Source organism: Triplophysa rosa, linkage group LG22 (assembly GCF_024868665.1).
Source record: "Triplophysa rosa linkage group LG22, Trosa_1v2, whole genome shotgun sequence".
NCBI classification, from domain to species: domain Eukaryota; kingdom Metazoa; phylum Chordata; class Actinopteri; order Cypriniformes; family Nemacheilidae; genus Triplophysa; species Triplophysa rosa.
The window spans coordinates 806,132-826,229 of NC_079911.1; the positions used below are offsets into that span (position 1 = coordinate 806,132).

At 44.3% G+C, this 20,098-nt stretch overlaps 2 pseudogenes; both read right to left on the bottom strand.

Moving 5' to 3' along the window:
* Positions 1-6,235: 6,235 nt before the first annotated feature.
* On the bottom strand, positions 6,236-6,864 carry LOC130546373 (serine/threonine-protein kinase pim-2-like; annotated as a pseudogene).
* Positions 6,865-7,524: 660 nt separating this feature from the next.
* On the bottom strand, positions 7,525-14,721 carry LOC130546374 (serine/threonine-protein kinase pim-2-like; annotated as a pseudogene).
* Between the last annotated feature and the right edge of the window lie 5,377 nt (positions 14,722-20,098).

Below are 20,098 nucleotides of genomic sequence, written 5' to 3' on the forward strand. Positions count from 1 at the left end.
TACACGAAAAATTCCAGTCAGGTTTTAGACCGCATCATAGTACTGAAACTGCCTCGTTAAAATTACAAACGACCTGCTATAGCATCAGATAAAGGTAACATCTCACTCCTAGTCCTGCTCGACCTTAGTGCTGCGTTCGATACTGTAGACCATAAAATACTTCTAGATCGCTTACACAATTATACCGGTATTCAGGGACAGGCACTACAATGGTTCAGATCTTACTTATCAGACGACATCAATTTGTCCATTTAAATGGGGAATCATCAAATCTAACGCAAGTAAATTATGGATTACCTCAGGGATCGGTTTTAGGACCCTTGCTATTCTCCATATACATGCTGCCCCTTGGAAACATTATTAGAAAACATGGAATTAGCTTCCACTGTTATGCAGATGATACTCAGCTATATATCTCATCAAGACCAGATGATTCCTTCCAACTATCCAAATTGGCAGAGTGCATCGACGATATAAACATTGGATGACTTGTAATTTCCTTCTTTTAAATTCTAAAAACCAGAAATATTACTTATCGGACCAAAGACACGTGAGCAGAATATTTCGATTATGACCTGCAAATTGAAGGCTGCACTGTTACTCCAACAAATACAGTTAAAGACCTGGCGTTATATTAGACAGCAACCTGTCATTTAAAAATCACATCTCAAATGTCACAAAAAAGCCTTCTTCCACCTTAGAAATGTTGCCAAATTGCGAAATATTTTATGTGTGGCTGAGCAGAGAAGCTTATTCATGCATTTGTGACCTCAAGACTTGACTACTGTAATGCACTGCTTAGTGGTTGTCCTGCACATCAATAAACAAACTACAGTTAGTTCAGAAGCAGCTGCCAGAGTTCTAACCAGGTCCAGAAAATACGATCACATACCCCAATGTTATCAACCCTTCACTGGTTACCCATTAAGTATCGTATTGACTTTAAAGTTCTTTTAATTACTTATAAAGCCTTAAACGGTTTAGCCCCTACCTACATAACAGAGCTTCTACCACACTACAACCCATCACGCTCTCTAAGATCTCAAAACTCCAGACTTTTGATAACACCTAGAATAACTAAATCCACCAAAGGGGGTAGAGCTTTCTCATACGTAGCACCTAAACTCTGGAATAGCCTCCCCGATACTATTCGAGGGTCAGACACACTCTCCCAATTTAAATCTAGATTAAAGACACATCTTTTCAGCCAAGCATTCACTAATACATAGCTAATGAACAGCAGCTACGCTAATTATTCTCTTTCTGTTTCTGCCCTCGCCTCGGGATGCCCATCCCGAGGTAGGGAGAGATTCCGCCAGGCCCAGATGAACGTCATATGCCCATCCACAACTAGAGATTACGCCAGCTACATCGGAAAATCCCGTGCCATCCTCCTGCGAGAGCCTGCGGACTGACTGACCATCCAGCTCCATCCAAGGCAATTCCATCACCACCCAAGAAAAAGGCGACCATCTGGCCGGCCCAGCTCAGACAATTCCATCCCCAACCGAGAGCAAAGACGGACTACCTGTCACATAAATGCTAAATTTACAATACTTGGTATTTAATGCTAAACTTACATCACACGACAGCAGTTTGAAGTTATGGCTGCACTCAGTGACTTTGATTGGAGGTAGCTGGGTGGGTGTTGTAGGGAGTGGGGGGGCTTGTTGGTTGTGGTTCGGGCGTTTCATTTGTTGGGACTGTGTGGGTCTGGTCTGGTTGGTCTTGTTTTGTGGTCGATGTCGGACAACAGAGGAATAAAGTTAATTATGCCATTACTACTTTTCCCTGGTTGTTCCTCTGTTGTCTGTTGTTGATCGCGGAATGGGACCGGGTTGGACCTGCACGGTTTCGGCGGGTGGGGCTTCCTGGGTCGCGGCTCGTGGGCTCTCCCTGTTCTTCGTGGACGTTGCTCGGTGGCTTTGGTCGGGGTCACTGAGTGCAGCTATGACACGTCAGAGGAGATCTGGCCCTCCCGGCTGAGCCTGGTTTCTCCCGAGGTTTTTTTTTCTCCATTATTCACATTGGAGTTGGGTTCCTCGCCACAGCAGAGCAGTGCAGTGTTGGCTTGCTCACCGGGAGACTGCATTTATTTATTTATTTATTTATTCATTTATTTATTAGATATTATTTATTATAATGATCTTGCTTGGTCTATAAACACCATGCACTGTGCTGTGTTTTACCTTTCTGTGTTTTTCTTATTTGCTCCTGTAAAGCTGCTTTGGAACAATGCACATTGTGAAAAGCGCTATATAAATAAAATTGAATTGAATTGAATTAACACCTGATTGGAGTGTGAGGCTTGTCAGCCTCAAAGGGGGGATTATATGGTGGTTTTTCTAGACATATTATTGACTTTTCTTATATTCTAAATATATTACTGAGTTTTCTTATATAAAATACCTTTCTTATATAAAGAATACATTTAAAGGAAGTTATAGAGTTCATATACTTCTCTGATTGTAACAAGGGCTATGGGCCTCATGTATGAGTTTGAACACTTGAACACCTGCGTACACACCAAATATCTTATCAAACTACGACAGGAACTGCACGTACACCACACACACTTTTGTAGAGAAGTTTAATTAAGAACGCTGGGTTGTTTATCATTATCACACTAAACCATGAGTTCATTTTTAATAAAACCAAGGTTAAATCATGTATCGTCCGAAAGCCCCCGGAAAGGTGTCAAGATAAAAAGCACTTGATATACGTATGTGTTATTGCACATGATATACGTATGTGTTATTGAGACGTCCGAAAGCCCCCGGAAAGGTGTCAAGATAAAGAGCACATGATATACGTATGTGTTATTGCACATGATATACGTATGTGTTATTGCACATGATATACGTATGTGTCCGAAAGCCCCCGGAAAGGTGTCAAGATAAAGAACACATGATGTACGTATGTGTTATTGAGAGCGCTCCCTACAATTAAATCTTAATATGGTAGGCCGGAGATCTTAATATGGTAGGCCGGAGATCTTAATATGGTAGGCCGGAAATATAACTGTAGCAAGTGCTGGATGAAATATAACTGTAACGAGGCATAAGGGGATGGACTAATAAAAATAAGTGATGTCATGTAAAAACTGGTTGGTAGAAGATGATGTCAGGTAAAACATGATTGGTTTGAACTGTGATAACAACTTGAGAACAATGTATAAAAGATGGAGTCAGACATGTATTCGTTGGGCATCTACAGATGAACTCTGTGTGTCTCACTTTGCTTGCTCGAGCAAATAAAGATTGAAACCGCTGGAAACCTGGCTCTCTGGTCTTCGTGAATTCTTTCAACATTGGCTAACCGACTTTTCGCCACGACAAACTTTATTTATTATTGACTGAAAATTAAAAAATATGTAAACAGCAACATAATTTACTGATGCAATGAAGTTGTAGAACTGCATCTTGTTCTTAACTTGAACAATCCAAATAACTTTTTAACATGAAAGATGTATGCATGCTGTCACGGATCTCGCGGGAAGAACCCTGATGCAGGCGGCGAGTAAGGGGTTAACACAAACAAGAATTTATTTAAACAAACCAAACCAAAAACCCACGATGGGGTAACAGAGACGGGACTAATGATAAAACAACCAAACAAAACACTACCCACGTGGGAGCAAAAACAGGAGGACAAGGAATTAAATGAAGTTAACACAACTAGGATAAAACGAAATAAGCACTACAACAAGACATGGTAATCCGGACAAGGCTAGAAGAAGTTCACAGGTAATACGCAAGGCAAGATAAGATAACAAGGCTTGGCATCAAAACAAGCAAGTGGTATGAACACAATTGGCTCAAAACAAACGAGCACAGGACAGCAAACACAAGGGCATTATATGGGGGAACTAACAAGGGAGATAACAATAGTCAGGTGTGGGTAATGAGACAACAAGTGGGAAGCTAAACGGGGAACGAGAGGGGCGGGGCCAGAGATGAGACCGGAGAGAACGCACATTATGTCGAGGCCGACAATACTATGTTTCTCTCAACACATAACAAGAGGCTCTGCCATGGTTCTGCCACAAGACCAAGAAAGACATGACAAGAAGAGGCAGAACCATGACACATGCATTACAAACAATGCAAAAAATGTAATTGTAATGTTGAATTAATACAACTCATACAAATAAAATATTTAAGACGACTGAATCAACCTCAATGGATTAGATTAAACCAGGTAGCATTTAAAAGTATACATCCTTTAGTTTTTTATAATGTACATTACCAGCTGACAGAAATAACTTGGAAGGCTTAATAGTCTATATATTTCCAATGTCATTACTATTTTGTTTTCTTAAAAGTAAAAAGATATCTGTACCTTTACAACTGCATCTGGCAGACCAGCTGTCATCACAGATAGTCCACTCTGAAGTGCCAATGTTTTGGACATGAGGACCGCCAGTGTTGGAAGGATGGTCCCGTAATGGCAGTGATCTTCACCTTGTAAGATATCCAAGGCAGTGGTGAGGAGTTTCAGTACTGCACAATATTTTTTCGAGAAAACATACTCCTTTTCTGTAATACATTTTATCCCCATTTGATTGCAGAGTGAGTTTAAGTCTGTAAGTGCGATCTTAGAGATTCGTGATAGTGCATCATGCAACGAGTTCCATCTCATTGCGGTCGGGACAATCAGCTTTTTCTTAATTATATCCTCAACTAGCTAAAAAAGCCACTGTTGAGCGGCTTGCTTTAATCCACAAACCTGACATTTGCCGAGTACACTTCTGTATATAGATTTAGATTCAATTTTGCTTGTTAGCTATTTTTCTATATCATTAAGCGTGTGTGAATCACAGCTCAGATGAGAGGGAAGAGGAAACTGTCCATCCGACTCACAGGAGGAGAGTGCATGGCTGACATCTGTGAATGTCACTTCATCATCATCAAATTCGTCTTCAGAATCAGACTCTAAACAATAGAAGCAATTTGTGCAACAAAAGAACAATGCATAGGTGCAGTAAAACTGGTCTCAGTCAGTCACAGTATACGAAGCTAAGCTTATTTATTTTTGGGGGGGATTGGAATGTAGAAAAGAAGTAGAAGACTGTACTAATGGGTCAGATGTTGACTTCATACTTCATCTCAGCATAGGATTTTTTAAAATACCTTGCAAATGTCCTTCGGTCCTGCAGGGGTACGCATCGGTCCATCACAGGTATCTTCATAACTATGTCTCTAAATAACGGCGATTCCACAGTCCATAAGTGTAAGCATTTCCTCCAGTACATACGCTGCTATAACTCTCTTCAACTGTTCATAATTTACCTTAAACAAAAATCCAATTTAGCTTGTTTAGCTGGTGTTTGACCACGTTTGATCCTTAGCAACAAGTTTAGTAGTAGAATGTGTTCTTTTTAACTGCTTCAGCAAATTGCTGGTTGAGTTAAGAGCGGTAGAAAGTTATTTTGAAACTGCTCAGTTTCCAATTAACTGTAATATTTTTGTTTTTATGCTCAATGAAATCAAAATAATGGTTATATTCCATTTGAAAAAACACCGTCCACACTCGTCTCCATCCATTTTGGCGCGCTTTGTCTGGTGCATGATCATTGCTTATTACCTCACGCAGCTGCGCAAAACGTAATTATTATTTGAAAATGCGCTTTGCTTAATATTGTTATATTATTACATTTATAAATAACAATACATTTGTAATTAAAGTAACTTAATTTTTTTCACACCAGTAGCTGTAATTAAATGATATACATTTAACATGTAATGCGTTACATTACTGTGTTACCAGAAAAAGTAATCAAAGTACAGTAACGCGTTACTTTGTAACTCTGTTTACTCATAATCAATTAAGTCAGTAAGACCTTAAAAACAAAGCAGAGGAACACAGTTTATTGCTTCTGAAACATGAGGAATCGTAGAGTGCAAAAAATGTTTATATGGCTGTCAAAATAGATAACCAGCAATAAATATAAAAGAAAAGATCCAGGTTGCATGGTGACGTGCAGGCTGTGGATGTTGGAAGCATTCATTCAAAAGTAGCTCTGCAGCAATCCAGGGCTAAATTTAGGAATTCTAGACGTAGACTGTCGATCCCAGGTCCATATGAAACAAAACAATGCTCACTGAAATCAGCCAAACAAAACCAATAAATTTGGAAAATTCCAGAAGGCAGTAACTAGAATTAAGAATTAAGAAGTCCATTGTCAAATTAAACAGTGTATGTGAAATTCCTTTAACAAGTCCAAGTCATCCATTTAAAGGCTTGGCTTATTATTGCTTTCCCTTTGCAAATCTGCAATGCCTTCCGAATTCTCCATAATCCAAGGATGCTGCAAAATCTGCTCCAAAGTTCTTTAGTACCAAATATTAGTCACAGCATCCCTTTACTGTAAAATGACGTCATCACCTTTAGAGATGCGTTTAGTAAAACTTGGAGTGGTCTGTATGATGTCTGCATCCCTATCAAGGGAATATCCCCACACACCATGACAAAAAAGAAGCACGCCCAGCAACCACACAGTGAACGGACGGGCCTTGTAACGCTGGTGAAGGATCCACTCAGGAGGGCTGTAAACTCTGGTTCCTAAACAGAAATAAAAAATTAGCATTAAATACCAGTTCCACTATGCCCTCATGTTATAGTTATGATGTTAGAGCTCCCTTACCTTCAAAACCAGTGTAAACAGAGTCCTTCAGTAAAGCACCAGATCCAAAGTCGATGGTTTTGATGTCACCAGTGCGAGTTCTCATCTTTGATATCCCTGTGAACGATTCCCTAGGAGTGGCGTAACTGCAAGGCTTCAATAACCTGCTTAAGAAACCTTAAAAAAACAAAACCAGTAAGATTTTAATCAATATTCTACTTTGTCTGGCGCATGCTCATTGCTCATTACCTAACGCAGCTGCGCAAAACGTAATTATTATTTGAAAATGCGCTTTGCTTAATATTGTTATATTATTACATTTATAAATAACACTACATTTGTAATTAAAGTACCTTAATTTTATTCACACCAGTAGCTGTAATTAAATGATATACATTTAACATGTAATGCGTTACATTACTGTGTTACCAGAAAAAGTAATCAAAGTACAGTAACGCGTTACTTTGTAACTCTGTTTACTCATAATCAATTAAGTCAGTTAGACCTTAAAAACAAAGCAGAGGAACACAGTTTATTGCTTCTGAAACAAGAGGAATCGTAGAGTGCAAAAAAATGTTTATATGGCTGTCAAAATAGATAACCAGCAATAAATATAAAAGAAAAGATCCAGGTTGCATGGTGACGTGCAGGCTGTGGATGTTGGAAGCATTCATTCAAACGTAGCTCTGCAGCAATCCAGGGCTAAATTTAGGAATTCTAGAAGTAGACTGTCGATCCCAGGTCCATATGAAACAAAACAATGCTCACTGAAATCAGCCAAACAAAACCAATAAATTTGGAAAATTCCAAAGGCAGTAACTAGAATTAAGAATTAAGAAGTCCATTGTCAAATTAAACAATGTATGTGAAATTCCTTTAACAAGTCCAAAGTCATCCATTTAAAGGCTTGGCTTATTATTGCTTTCCCCTTGCAAATCTACAATGCCTTCCGAATTCTCCATAATCCAAGGATGCTGCAAAATCTGCTCCAAAGTTCTTTAGTACCAAATATTAGTCACAGCATCCCTTTACTGTAAGATGACGTCATCACCTTTAGAGATGCGTTTAGTAAAACTTGGAGTGGTCTGTATGATGTCTGCATCCCTATCAAGGGAATATCCCCACACACCATGACAAAAAAGAAGCACGCCCAGCAACCACACAGTGAACGGACGGGCCTTGTAACGCTGGTGAAGGATCCACTCAGGAGGGCTGTAAACTCTGGTTCCTAAACAGAAATAAAAAATTAACATGAAATACCAGTTCCACTATGCCCTCATGTTATAGTTATGATGTTAGAGCTCCCTTACCTTCAAAACCAGTGTAAATAGAGTCCTTCAGTAAAGCACCAGATCCAAAGTCGATGGTTTTGATGTCACCAGTGCGAGTTCTCATCTTTGATATCCCTGTGAACGATTCCCTAGGAGTGGCATAACTGCAAGGCTTCAATAACCTGATTAAGAAACCTTAAAAAAAAAAAAACAGCAAGATTTTAATCAATTTTCGACTTTTTTTATTGATAGGTAAATAACAAAAATGTACATAAACATAAAATAATAATTTTGTTTTTACGTGCCTCTGTGCAATAGGCTCATCCAGAGCACCACGTTCTGTGATGAAGTCAAAAAGGTCCTGGCAGGGTTGCGGTTTTTCAAACACAATAAAGTAACCCTGACTTAGCACCTCAAACCAGTTTAACACCCTGATAATACCCCTATGACCAGTTACTGACCCCGTTCCTCTTCCAAGAAACAAGAGAAGAGCTCATTGGGATCATGTTTGCTTCATCAAGCGGCAGAATAATGTACTGGGGATGTTGATGTACAATAAAACTACAACCAGAATCTAAACTTAAAATATATATATTGTTCATTTTTGAACATTATATACTGTATTTTAAGTTTAGATTCTGGTTGTAGTTTTATTGTTCATTAACATCCCCAAGAGGAAATTAACACAGAATAATTTTATAATTCTATAGAAAGGTTAGTTATTTGGTACTGCAGGTGTATATGCATTACAAAGTAATATGTATTGTTTAAAAAAGTCAAACATTGCTCACCAATCTTGCCCCCTGTTGAACTCTGTCAAGGGATATTTGTTAATAATTGTCACCTGAAGTAAATAATAAGGCAATAATTTAGAGGAGGCTTTATAAGATAACACATTTTGCATATGCTTTATCTGAATTTTTATATTGTTATTAACTGTTGGCCTGCTGAAATGCGCTATCTGGCGAACACGGTGAGAATTGTTAAGCTAAATGGCCCTAAACACCAATTTGGAGTCGACGTCACTGCCAGCTGTGTGTGCATTCTGGTGGTCAGAAAAATAGCAGACACAAACCATTGGCATTTTTCAAACGGCATTTATGCGCCCTTGAAGGGCCCTTCGTGAAGGGGAAGCTATTTGTAGGGGCATTCCAAACTTCAATGTACACCTGAATCCCTTCGCAAAGGGCCCTTAGCAAAAGTCCGTTAGCAAAAGGTACATACCATGGTCACTTCAAGGAAGTGAGTTCCATTTGTGATCACGTGATCTTGGATTACAAGTTCTCACAACGCATTTTGAAGCTAATATTGTCACAACTCTGCTTAATCTTGTCATGGATTTCTTGGTCTTGTGGCAGAGTCATGGCAAAACCTTATGTTTAGTGTGAGAAGCCATGGGGTGTTTACCTTTTTGACATTCCATGTGCTTTCTCGTGTCTTGTCTTTGGCCCCGCCCCTCTCGTTTCATGTATTGCCTCCCTGCCGTGTCTAATGTTTCCTACCTGCCCTCGTTGATTATCCTTTGTTTGTCTTCCCTATAAATGCCCTCATGTTTCATCGTCTTGTTGCTCGGTCATTGTATATGATGTCGTTGGTCGCGTTCCATGTCTTGATGTATCCTGTGCTTTCCTGGTTCTCCCATGCTCGTGTTCCTGTTTGGATTGTCCCGTCTTATCTAGTAAGTGTTTAGTTTAATTTGTCTAGTGATGTTTAACTTAGTTTAGTGTGAGTCAGTCTGCATCCTGTTTATTATCCTTGCCTCCTCTGCGGAGTTTGCCAGGGGAGCGAGAGTGTGGACGAGTATGTGGACAGGTTCCTGGACGTCGCCGAGAATGGCGTCTTCGGGGAGGAGGAACTTGTGGTGCTTTTTAACTCCGGTCTCAGGGACCCACTTTCGCGGGCGGAGATGAGGGCGTTGAGGCCGCTGGACTTCGATGCCGTGTGGCTGTCCGCCGCGGAGCGATCGGAGTCCACGGTCTCAGCACTTACCAGCTACCCATCTCCGCTGGTCACGATACCTGAGGGTGGTTCCCTGCAGATCGGGGTTGTGGGCACCGCCACGCCATCCTCCTCACCCTCTGCAGCCTCTCCACCGTCCACCAACCTCGTTGGCAAGCGGGGGAGGCGAGCATCCTGGGGGTCCACGTCTGAGGAGTCCCAGCCGGAGCCAGCCGTGCCGTTTGCCTCTTTCCTTCAGCAGACCTCCAGGCGGGTGGCTCAGCTGAAGAAGAAGAGGCAGCGGCGGGCGGTGCAGGCCTCTTCCCAGCCGGTGCAGCCGGCGTCCAGTCCGGTGCGGCCGGCATCCAGTCCGGTGCAGCCGGTGTCCAGTCCGGCGTCCACTCCGGCGCAGCCGGCGCCTAGTCCTGTGTCCAGTCCGGTGCAGCCGGTATCTAGTCGGGTGCAGCCGGAGTCCATTCCGGTGTCCTGTCCAGCCGGTGCAACAACCGGCCTTCCAGCCGGCGTCAAGCCCTGTCTTCCCGTCTTATCTAGTAAGTGTTTAGTTTAGTTTGTCTAGTGATGTTTAGCTTAGTATAGTGTGAGTCAGTCTGCGTCCTGTTTATTATCCTTGTTCCTGTTTTTACTCCATTGTGGGTCTTTGTTTTGTGTTTATTGTTGAAATAAAATCTTTTTGTTTAACCCCTTAATCCCCGCTGTCTGCAGTTGGGTTCTCCTCGTGTTTCCTGTCAAATATGGTGCAGGATTTTAATGTTACCTACAAATGTAAGTACGATAATTTAGTTTGCATTTGTTTTACACTATTTTTGTCAGTGATAAATATAATTTAAGATGATTACAATATAGTATTAGATAACTTTGTTTATAGGAAAGTATGTGTAACAAAAAGCTCAATAAAAGTGAAGGAAGGCGGTGGGAACCGGCGAACATTCACAATAAACTTGAATCAAAATAAACAAACAATAATCCGGAAGTAAAAAGGCCAGCAGCCACCTCACGGTAGACTGCCGGCCACACAAACATAAACAAAACTTAACATATGTCCTGGCCCAGTCCTCTCTCGCCGTACACTCCTGTCGCTTGTCCTTTTATGCTTCCGATCTCCTCCGTGAGACATGCGGGACCGGTGTGCGCGCAGCTGATTCCCACTATCACTCACGCCACCGGCCCTGCCTCACGGCTCTCGTCACGCCTCCCTCGTCACAGTATGTTTAATATGTTCAAAGGGGTCAAATGACATGGCTAAAACAAATAGTATTGTTTGTTTTAGATGTAATGCAATTTGTATACACAATTTAAGGTTCAAAATGCTGTATTTTCCACATACCGTGCATGTTTGTATCTCCTCTTTGCCTCGCCTCTCTGAAACGCGCAGATTTTTTCAATAGATTTGGTCGAATACTGCAAGCGTGTGATGGAAATGTAACACCTCTTACCATAGTTGGAACATCATTCCAAAGAAATTGTACTGACAGGTACGCCCACCTTACTTGCGTATACAGTTCAATGGTCTTAGTCAACTCATACCAGGAACTGACGTAGATTTGTGGGGGTGTGGTTACACGAGGCATTTCAGGCAGGTCTGGGAGAGCATTAGCTTTTAGATAGAATGCATCATTTGCTTCGACACTTTAATTCTTGCAATTTTACGTGTCTAATACATGCATGGGCAACTTATAAAACACCAAAGACACAGAAAAACATGTGTTCGTGCCATATGACCCCTTTAAAAAAAGCTACTTGTTTATTCGCTTCATTCGCGTGTGAAATTCACTTCACAACTTCACCACCATTGGTGGTGGTTGAGGAGATCCCCCTTCCATGTAAAGCGCTTTGAGTGTCCAGAAAAGCGCTATATTAATGTAACGAATTATTAATTATTACAACAGACGCTAAAACACTCCTCTTTGTAGTTGCTTTTCTAGTTCAGGCTGACAGGATCATGACAGCCCCATGTCTTTTGTCTTAGCCAAAAGCCCCCTTGTTTCCTTATTCATTATCCCGTTATCAGTTTACGCCCTTCACCTGTTGTCCTCGTTATGCCTCTTTTGTTCCTCTCCTATTTAATGCCCTTGTGTTTGCTGTCCTTGTCACGGTTGGTGGTGAACGAGAACCCAAGCGCAGGCAGGCAGTGAAGGGGTTAACAAAAAGACTTTATTCAAAAACAACACAAAACACCCTCGATGGGGGAAAAACAAAACTAAGAGTTATAACTAAAACAAGAGACTTCCCACGAGGGGGCAAAATGAAAACAAGACAAATAAACCAAACTAAAGGACACGACCAAACGTCTTAAATCATAAAGCACAAAACTCACGAAACACGAACAGGGCAAGGACTAGGAACACGGGTGAGAGCACAAACATAATCCACACAGTACAGGCACCAAACACATACATAGTACAATCCACCAGCACAAGACAAAGAAACAAGAGGGTATTTAAAGGGAAGACAAACGAGGGATAACGACACGGGGCAGGTGTGGGTAATCAAACACTTAGGGAAAGATAACGAGGAAATGAGAGGAATGGGGCCAATGACAAGACACTGGAGAGAATGTATATTATAGTCAAACAGACAATAATACGTTTCTCTCCACACATAACCAAAGACTTTGTCATGACTCTGCTACAGGACCAAGAAAAACCTGACTAAGGAAGCAGAGCCATGACAGTCCTGTGCTGGTTCGTTTGTCTTTATCCCTGTCTTGTCCTGATGCCATGGTCTTGCTAAGTTAAGTTATGTTTTAAGTCTTGAGTTTTGTTATGTTATACTATTTTGTTCTTGTTTTCCCCCTCAAGGAATTTTGAGTTCTGTTTTGTCCATGTTAAATAAATGTCTTTTGTTGAAGAGCTGTCTGCACTTGGGTTCTGTTCCTGTCAGTTTCATGACAGAACGAACCAGCCACGAAGAACCCAGCAGACAGCTCGCCCGGCACCCTCCAGTGTGGATCTCCCCGGGGTCCCCTCCAGGGTTGATCTCCTCGGGGTCCCTCTCGAGGGTCGAGGCCGTTGGGGTCCCCTTCGAGGGTCGAGGCTGTCGGGGTCCCTCACCAGGGTCAAGGTACCTTCCTGAGGTTGATGCGGCCGGGTTTCCCTCCAGGGTTCCCCTCAGGGGTTGATGCAGTCCAGATTCCCTCCGTTTCGTCTCTGTGTGTGTGTTTTGTCAAGCACATGGTATTGTTTTGACAGATCGCCATGTGCTCGGAGTCCGCGTGTGCGTGTGCCCCGCCCCCTTGTTATCGCTTACCTTCTCACACCGGTTTCTCCTTTCTCTCATCACGGCACACCTACGTCCACTTCCGAGATCATTTCTCTTTCTACTTATCCCTCTGTGTTTCTCTGTCCGTTGTCAGATTGTTAGATATTCTAGCCACCGTGACTACCTAGTCTAGTAAAGCCTTGTCTTGTAGAAATCTTGTCTAGTTTATTATAGTTCTCTTAGTAACACTTTTACCCTGTCTAGGCTCCAAAGCTGTTAGTCATCTGCACAGTGTTCTGCATCTTCTGTGTACTCTACAGCTGCCCCGCCGACCTTGGCTCACACTCTCACTTTGCCAGCTACAACGGCGCTCATCTTGTTCCGAGCGGATTCTGTCTCTCACCTCGGTTCTCGTCACTCAAGTGGATTTCTCACTAGTGGATTATTCTCGTCACTCAAGTGGATTTGTGACTCATGTGACTCTTGTCTGCGGTTTCTTTCCCTGTGAGTTTTGGCAATAAAGCATTATCTTGTACCCTGCATCTGACTCCAGTGTCTGTCATAACAGGCTAAGCTAGCTACAAGTATTATGCAATTAAATCTAAACATAATTAATAAAATTTACAATATTTTGCATTTATTCACCCAGATTATACCATACACTACAGTTGCAAGGGAAGTTAGGTAAATCGTGGACAATTGTCCATTCATATAGATTGCCATCGGTCGACTAGTCAGACGAAGGGCTCGTATACCTGAATTGGACGCCAAATTCTCGCTCACTCTTATTATGATTGGGACTTTTTTCCCTTATCGGAGTTTAGGGGCCGTTTTCCCGGAGAGGCATTGAACGGACACCACAAGGGGTGGCAAAGTGCTGCGGGCGTGGACCCTCGCGCCACAAAATGCCCACTCATCCCCTCACCACCTAATCTTCATCACCGCATGCACGAGGAGCCTTTCGTTTCCCCCTGACCGCCTAACTCTGCCATAGTCTTCCTCACGTCCGCAGCGCGCCTAGACTTGCTAGTTTGCTGCCCCTTGCTGCCTATTCGTGGCGCGACACCCAAAAGATGCCAAAACGTCTCGCTCGCTACCCTTGCGTCCGCAGAGCGCCTAGAGTTGGTAGATTGCTGCCCCCTGCTGCCTATGCGTGGCGCGACATCCAAAAGATGCCAAAATGTCTCGCTCGCCACCCTTGCGTCCGCAGAGCGCCTAGAGTTGGTAGTTTGCTGCCCCTTGCTGCCTATGCTCCGTGCTAGAGGAGTCAGACGGGGAGTCCCACGACTCCCTCCGTCGGCGCCGTCCACGGAGACTGGTGGGCGGAGAAGGGACTGAGTTCCCCAATGTGGCGATGGCCAGGACGCGACCCTCTGGCACAGTAGCTAGCCGGCGGGAAGCCCGGGCCGGTGCAATGGACTTAGGGTTGTCCCGGTCAGCCAAAATCCAGACCAGGTTGTCAAAACTGGGGGGACCCAGCATCCTCATCTCGCTAGGGGAGAGGGGTTCGGTGAGGCCACGATTAAAAATGGAGCCAAGCTCCTCCTCACCGAACACCCAATCTGCTGACGCATCCAGGAACTCGTCCACATAGTCCATGGAGGACCGGCTCCCCTGGCGGATCCCGAAAAGGCAGTGAGTCAGGGAGGATCGCTGGGAGTCAGCCATGCTGCCTGCTGGGTTCAAACGGGCTGGTGGATTCTGTCACGGTTGGTGGTGAACGAGAACCCAAGCGCAGGCAGGCAGTGAAGGGGTTAACAAAAAGACTTTATTCAAAAACAACACAAAACACCCTCGATGGGGGAAAAACAAAACTAAGAGTTATAACTAAAACAAGAGACTTCCCACGAGGGGGCAAAATGAAAACAAGACAAATAAACCAAACTAAAGGACACGACCAAACGTCTTAAATCATAAAGCACAAAACTCACGAAACACGAACAGGGCAAGGACTAGGAACACGGGTGAGAGCACAAACATAATCCACACAGTACAGGCACCAAACACATACATAGTACAATCCACCAGCACAAGACAAAGAAACAAGAGGGTATTTAAAGGGAAGACAAACGAGGGATAACGACACGGGGCAGGTGTGGGTAATCAAACACTTAGGGAAAGATAACGAGGAAAAGAGAGGAATGGGGCCAATGACAAGACACTGGAGAGAAAGTATATTATAGTCAAACAGACAATAATACGTTTCTCTCCACACATAACCAAAGACTTTGTCATGACTCTGCTACAGGACCAAGAAAAACCTGACTAAGGAAGCAGAGCCATGACAGTCCTGTGCTGGTTCGTTTGTCTTTATCCCTGTCTTGTCCTGATGCCATGGTCTTGCTAAGTTAAGTTATGTTTTAAGTCTTGAGTTTTGTTATGTTATACTATTTTGTTCTTGTTTTCCCCCTCAAGGAATTTTGAGTTCTGTTTTGTCCATGTTAAATAAATGTCTTTTGTTGAAGAGCTGTCTGCACTTGGGTTCTGTTCCTGTCAGTTTCATGACAGAACGAACCAGCCACGAAGAACCCAGCAGACAGCTCGCCCGGCACCCTCCAGTGTGGATCTCCCCGGGGTCCCCTCCAGGGTTGATCTCCTCGGGGTCCCTCTCGAGGGTCGAGGCCGTTGGGGTCCCCTTCGAGGGTCGAGGCTGTCGGGGTCCCTCACCAGGGTCAAGGTACCTTCCTGAGGTTGATGCGGCCGGGTTTCCCTCCAGGGTTCCCCTCAGGGGTTGATGCAGTCCAGATTCCCTCCGTTTCGTCTCTGTGTGTGTGTTTTGTCAAGCACATGGTATTGTTTTGACAGATCGCCATGTGCTCGGAGTCCGCGTGTGCGTGTGCCCCGCCCCCTTGTTATCGCTTACCTTCTCACACCGGTTTCTCCTTTCTCTCATCACGGCACACCTACGTCCACTTCCGAGATCATTTCTCTTTCTACTTATCCCTCTGTGTTTCTCTGTCCGTTGTCAGATTGTTAGATATTCTAGCCACCGTGACTACCTAGTCTAGTAAAGCCTTGTCTTGTAGAAATCTTGTCTAGTTTATTATAGTTCTCTTAGTAACACTTTTACCCTGTCTAGGCTCCAAAGCTGTTAGTCATCTGCACAGTGTTCTGCATCTTCTGTGTACTCTACAGCTGCCCCGCCGACCTTGGCTCACACTCTCACTTTGCCAGCTACAACGGCGCTCATCTTGTTCCGAGCGGATTCTGTCTCTCACCTCGGTTCTCGTCACTCAAGTGGATTTCTCACTAGTGGATTATTCTCGTCACTCAAGTGGATTTGTGACTCATGTGACTCTTGTCTGCGGTTTCTTTCCCTGTGAGTTTTGGCAATAAAGCATTATCTTGTACCCTGCATCTGACTCCAGTGTCTGTCATAACAGGCTAAGCTAGCTACAAGTATTATGCAATTAAATCTAAACATAATTAATAAAATTTACAATATTTTGCATTTATTCACCCAGATTATACCATACACTACAGTTGCAAGGGAAGTTAGGTAAATCGTGGACAATTGTCCATTCATATAGATTGCCATCGGTCGACTAGTCAGACGAAGGGCTCGTATACCTGAATTGGACGCCAAATTCTCGCTCACTCTTATTATGATTGGGACTTTTTTCCCTTATCGGAGTTTAGGGGCCGTTTTCCCGGAGAGGCATTGAACGGACACCACAAGGGGTGGCAAAGTGCTGCGGGCGTGGACCCTCGCGCCACAAAATGCCTACTCATCCCCTCACCACCTAATCTTCATCACCGCATGCACGAGGAGCCTTTCGCTTCCCCCTGACCGCCTAACTCTGCCATAGTCTTCCTCACGTCCGCAGCGCGCCTAGACTTGCTAGTTTGCTGCCCCTTGCTGCCTATTCGTGGCGCGACACCCAAAAGATGCCAAAACGTCTCGCTCGCCACCCTTGCGTCCGCAGAGCACCTAGAGTTGGTAGTTTGCTGCCCCTTGCTGCCTATGCGTGGCGCGACATCCGAAAGAAGCCAAAACGTCTCGCTCGCCGCCCTTCTTTCTTTTTTCTCTCCCTCACGGCCGTGGCGCCCCCTAGAGGAGACGGGCGTCCTTCGTGACCTTGCTCGTTCGTGCTTAGGGGAGGTTTCTGTCAGAAAGACGTCGGATACCCGAGCCAACGCGCGAGGGGGTTTGCGGGCCCATAGAGAACCACTAGAGGCAGGGAGATGTATGTAAAATAAGAAAAAATATTTAATTTCACTTCCCGACCAAGCCCTATCGGTATGACGTCGAGAGTCACGTGACGCAACTTTCTGTAATTTTTCGGGCTCCTGGGGCCTCCGCGGCCTGTATGGGAGCCTCTGACACCTGCAACATATCCTATTTCTCTCATAGGTGGCTATCGTACAGAGACCCCCGAACGGCCCCGGGGACTCCGAATGACCCCGATTCAAATTCTGTAGCTGCTCGCTGCCCCCTCATTCGGTTCCCAAAGTTTGAAGACGGTACGGCCTCGTTATGTCCTATATTGCACGTTTTGGGGACGTTGTGGGCCGTTTATTTTTCTGGAATATTTTTTGTGATTTTTTTTCGAGCACTTTCCGTACACCGAGGGGTACGGGCTTCGAATATGTGGTGCGTGAGGGTGTGAAGAACCAGCATTCGAAGCCCCGAGGTTTCTGTACAAGAATAAAGCAGAATTTTGCTGAAAATGCTGTTCAGAGATGTATTTCTGTGAAAAGTGCATTTGTAAGCAAAATAAGCATTTTAATAGCCTGAAGTGTGCAATATACCAATATGGGGTGCTTCTAGGATACATAGCTGTAGGTTTGTCATACAAAAGCTGTTTACAGTCTTAAAAATTGACCTTTTACAGTCACATGGCCCATAGAGATCAATGCGAGGGAGAGAGACGTCTGAAAAATAATAAAAAATACTTAATTTCATAGCCCCACCTAGCCCTATCGGTATGTCGTCGAGAGCCACGTGACGCAACTTTCTGTTAGGTTTCGGGCTCCTGGGGCCTCCGCGGCCGGTACGGGAGCCTCTGACACCTGCAACATATCCTATTTCTCTCATAGGTGGCTATCGTACAGAGACCCCCGAACGGCCCCGGGGACTCCGAATGACCCCGATTCAAATTCTGTAGCTGCTCGCTGCCCCCTCATTCGGTTCCCAAAGTTTGAAGACGGTACGGCCTCGTTATGTCCTATATTGCACGTTTTGGGGACGTTGTGGGCCGTTTATTTTTCTGGAATATTTTTTGTGATTTTTTTTGAGCACTTTCCGAACACCGAGGGGTACGGGCTTCGAATATGTGATGCGAGAGGGTGTGACGAACTTGCATTCGAAGCCCCAAGGTTTTTCTACAAAAATAAAGCAGAATTTTGTTGAAAATGCTGTTCAGAGGTTTATTTCTGTGAAAAGTGCATTTGTATAACACGTGAGCATTTTGACAGCCTGAAGTGTGCAATATACCAATATGGGATGCTTCTAGGATACATATCTGTAGATTTGTCACAAGAAAATGGGTTTACAGTATGAAAAATTGACCGTTTACAGCAATTGTCCACCATTAGCCTACACTGCTACTGTCAAATAAGTTATGACTGGGACTTCCGGTGGTTCACAGGAAGTCCCAGTCGTAACTTATTTGACAGTCGGTCTGTAGGCTACTAATGTACAAAACACTTTTCACACAAGAAAAAGCACTAGAAAATGTTCCCTAGGTTCAAGTAAGCCACTCTCTCGGTATGTGAAACAGGGGCCAACAGACTACCAGACTATAAAGTTTGGGGCCCCTCGATCCCACTGCGGCCCAACGGCTGCTGCCGACACTCTTAACCTATCCCATTCATTTTCATGAGCTCACGGTGGACCAATGGGACAGAAAGGTCTGATCGACCTGCAATTCACGTATATGCCTCGTCACGGGGCCCTGGGTCGTGTTCTGGAGTTCCGCGCCCCTCGGACCTCGTTGACCTCTCACTTTGCCCAAAAAGACAAAAGCAGCCTACATATAGGTTGCGAATGTACGCTCTGGAATACAGGGGTCAAAAGGTCGTAGGGTCTTAATACCGTGGGGTCTCCCAAGCTGGGATATCGAGTACCGTGGTTCTCGGTCACCTCGAAGTATCTTTTTCTTGAAAAAAGATTGATCCCTAATTTTGTTCCGTTTGCTCATTCAAGAGGGTCTTTCAGGCTATGAAACGAAGAAGCCTGCATGAGAGACTTTTGCAAACCGCACTATAAATCGTTTCCCACGGTTCTAGACAGCCACCCTCACGGTATGTTAAACAAGGGCCTACAGACTACTAGAATCTAAAGTTTGGGGCCCCTCGAGCACCCGGGGTCTGAACGGGAGCCGCCAACACTCTTGACTTATCCCATTCGTTTTCATAAGCTCTCGATGGACAATTAGGGTTGGGGTACAGAATGGTCTGATCGACCCGCAATTCACGTATATGTCTCGTCTCGGGGCGCTGGGTCATGTTCTGGGGTTCCGCGCCCCTCAGACCTCGTTGACCTCTCACTTTGCCCAAAAACACACCAGCTGCCTACATATAGGTTGCGAATGTACGCTCTAGAATACAGGGGTCAAGAGGTCGTAGGGTCTTAATACTCGGTAAGGTATACCGTGGGGGTCTCCTAAGCCGGGATATCGAGTTCCGCGTCCGTAGACGCTTCCGGAGACAGATTTCCACCTGGAAAGCAACTGCCTCACGAGGCCTTCGCAGGCACAAGTCCCCATAGAGATCAATGCGAGGGAGAGAGAGAAAATAATAAAAAATATTAAATTTAATATCCCGACCTAGCCCTCTCGGTATGTCGTCGAGGGCCAACTGACGCAAGTTTCTGTAAAGTTTCGGGCTCCTGGGGCCTTCGCGGGTGGTACGGGAGCCTCTGACACCTGCAACATATCCTATTTCTCTCATAGGTGGCTATCGTACAGAGACCCCCGAACGGCCCCGGGGACTCCGAATGACCCCGATTCAAATTCTGTAGCTGCTCGCTGCCCCCTCATTCGGTTCCCAAAGTTTGAAGACGGTACGGCCTCGTTATGTCCTATATTGCACGTTTTGGGGA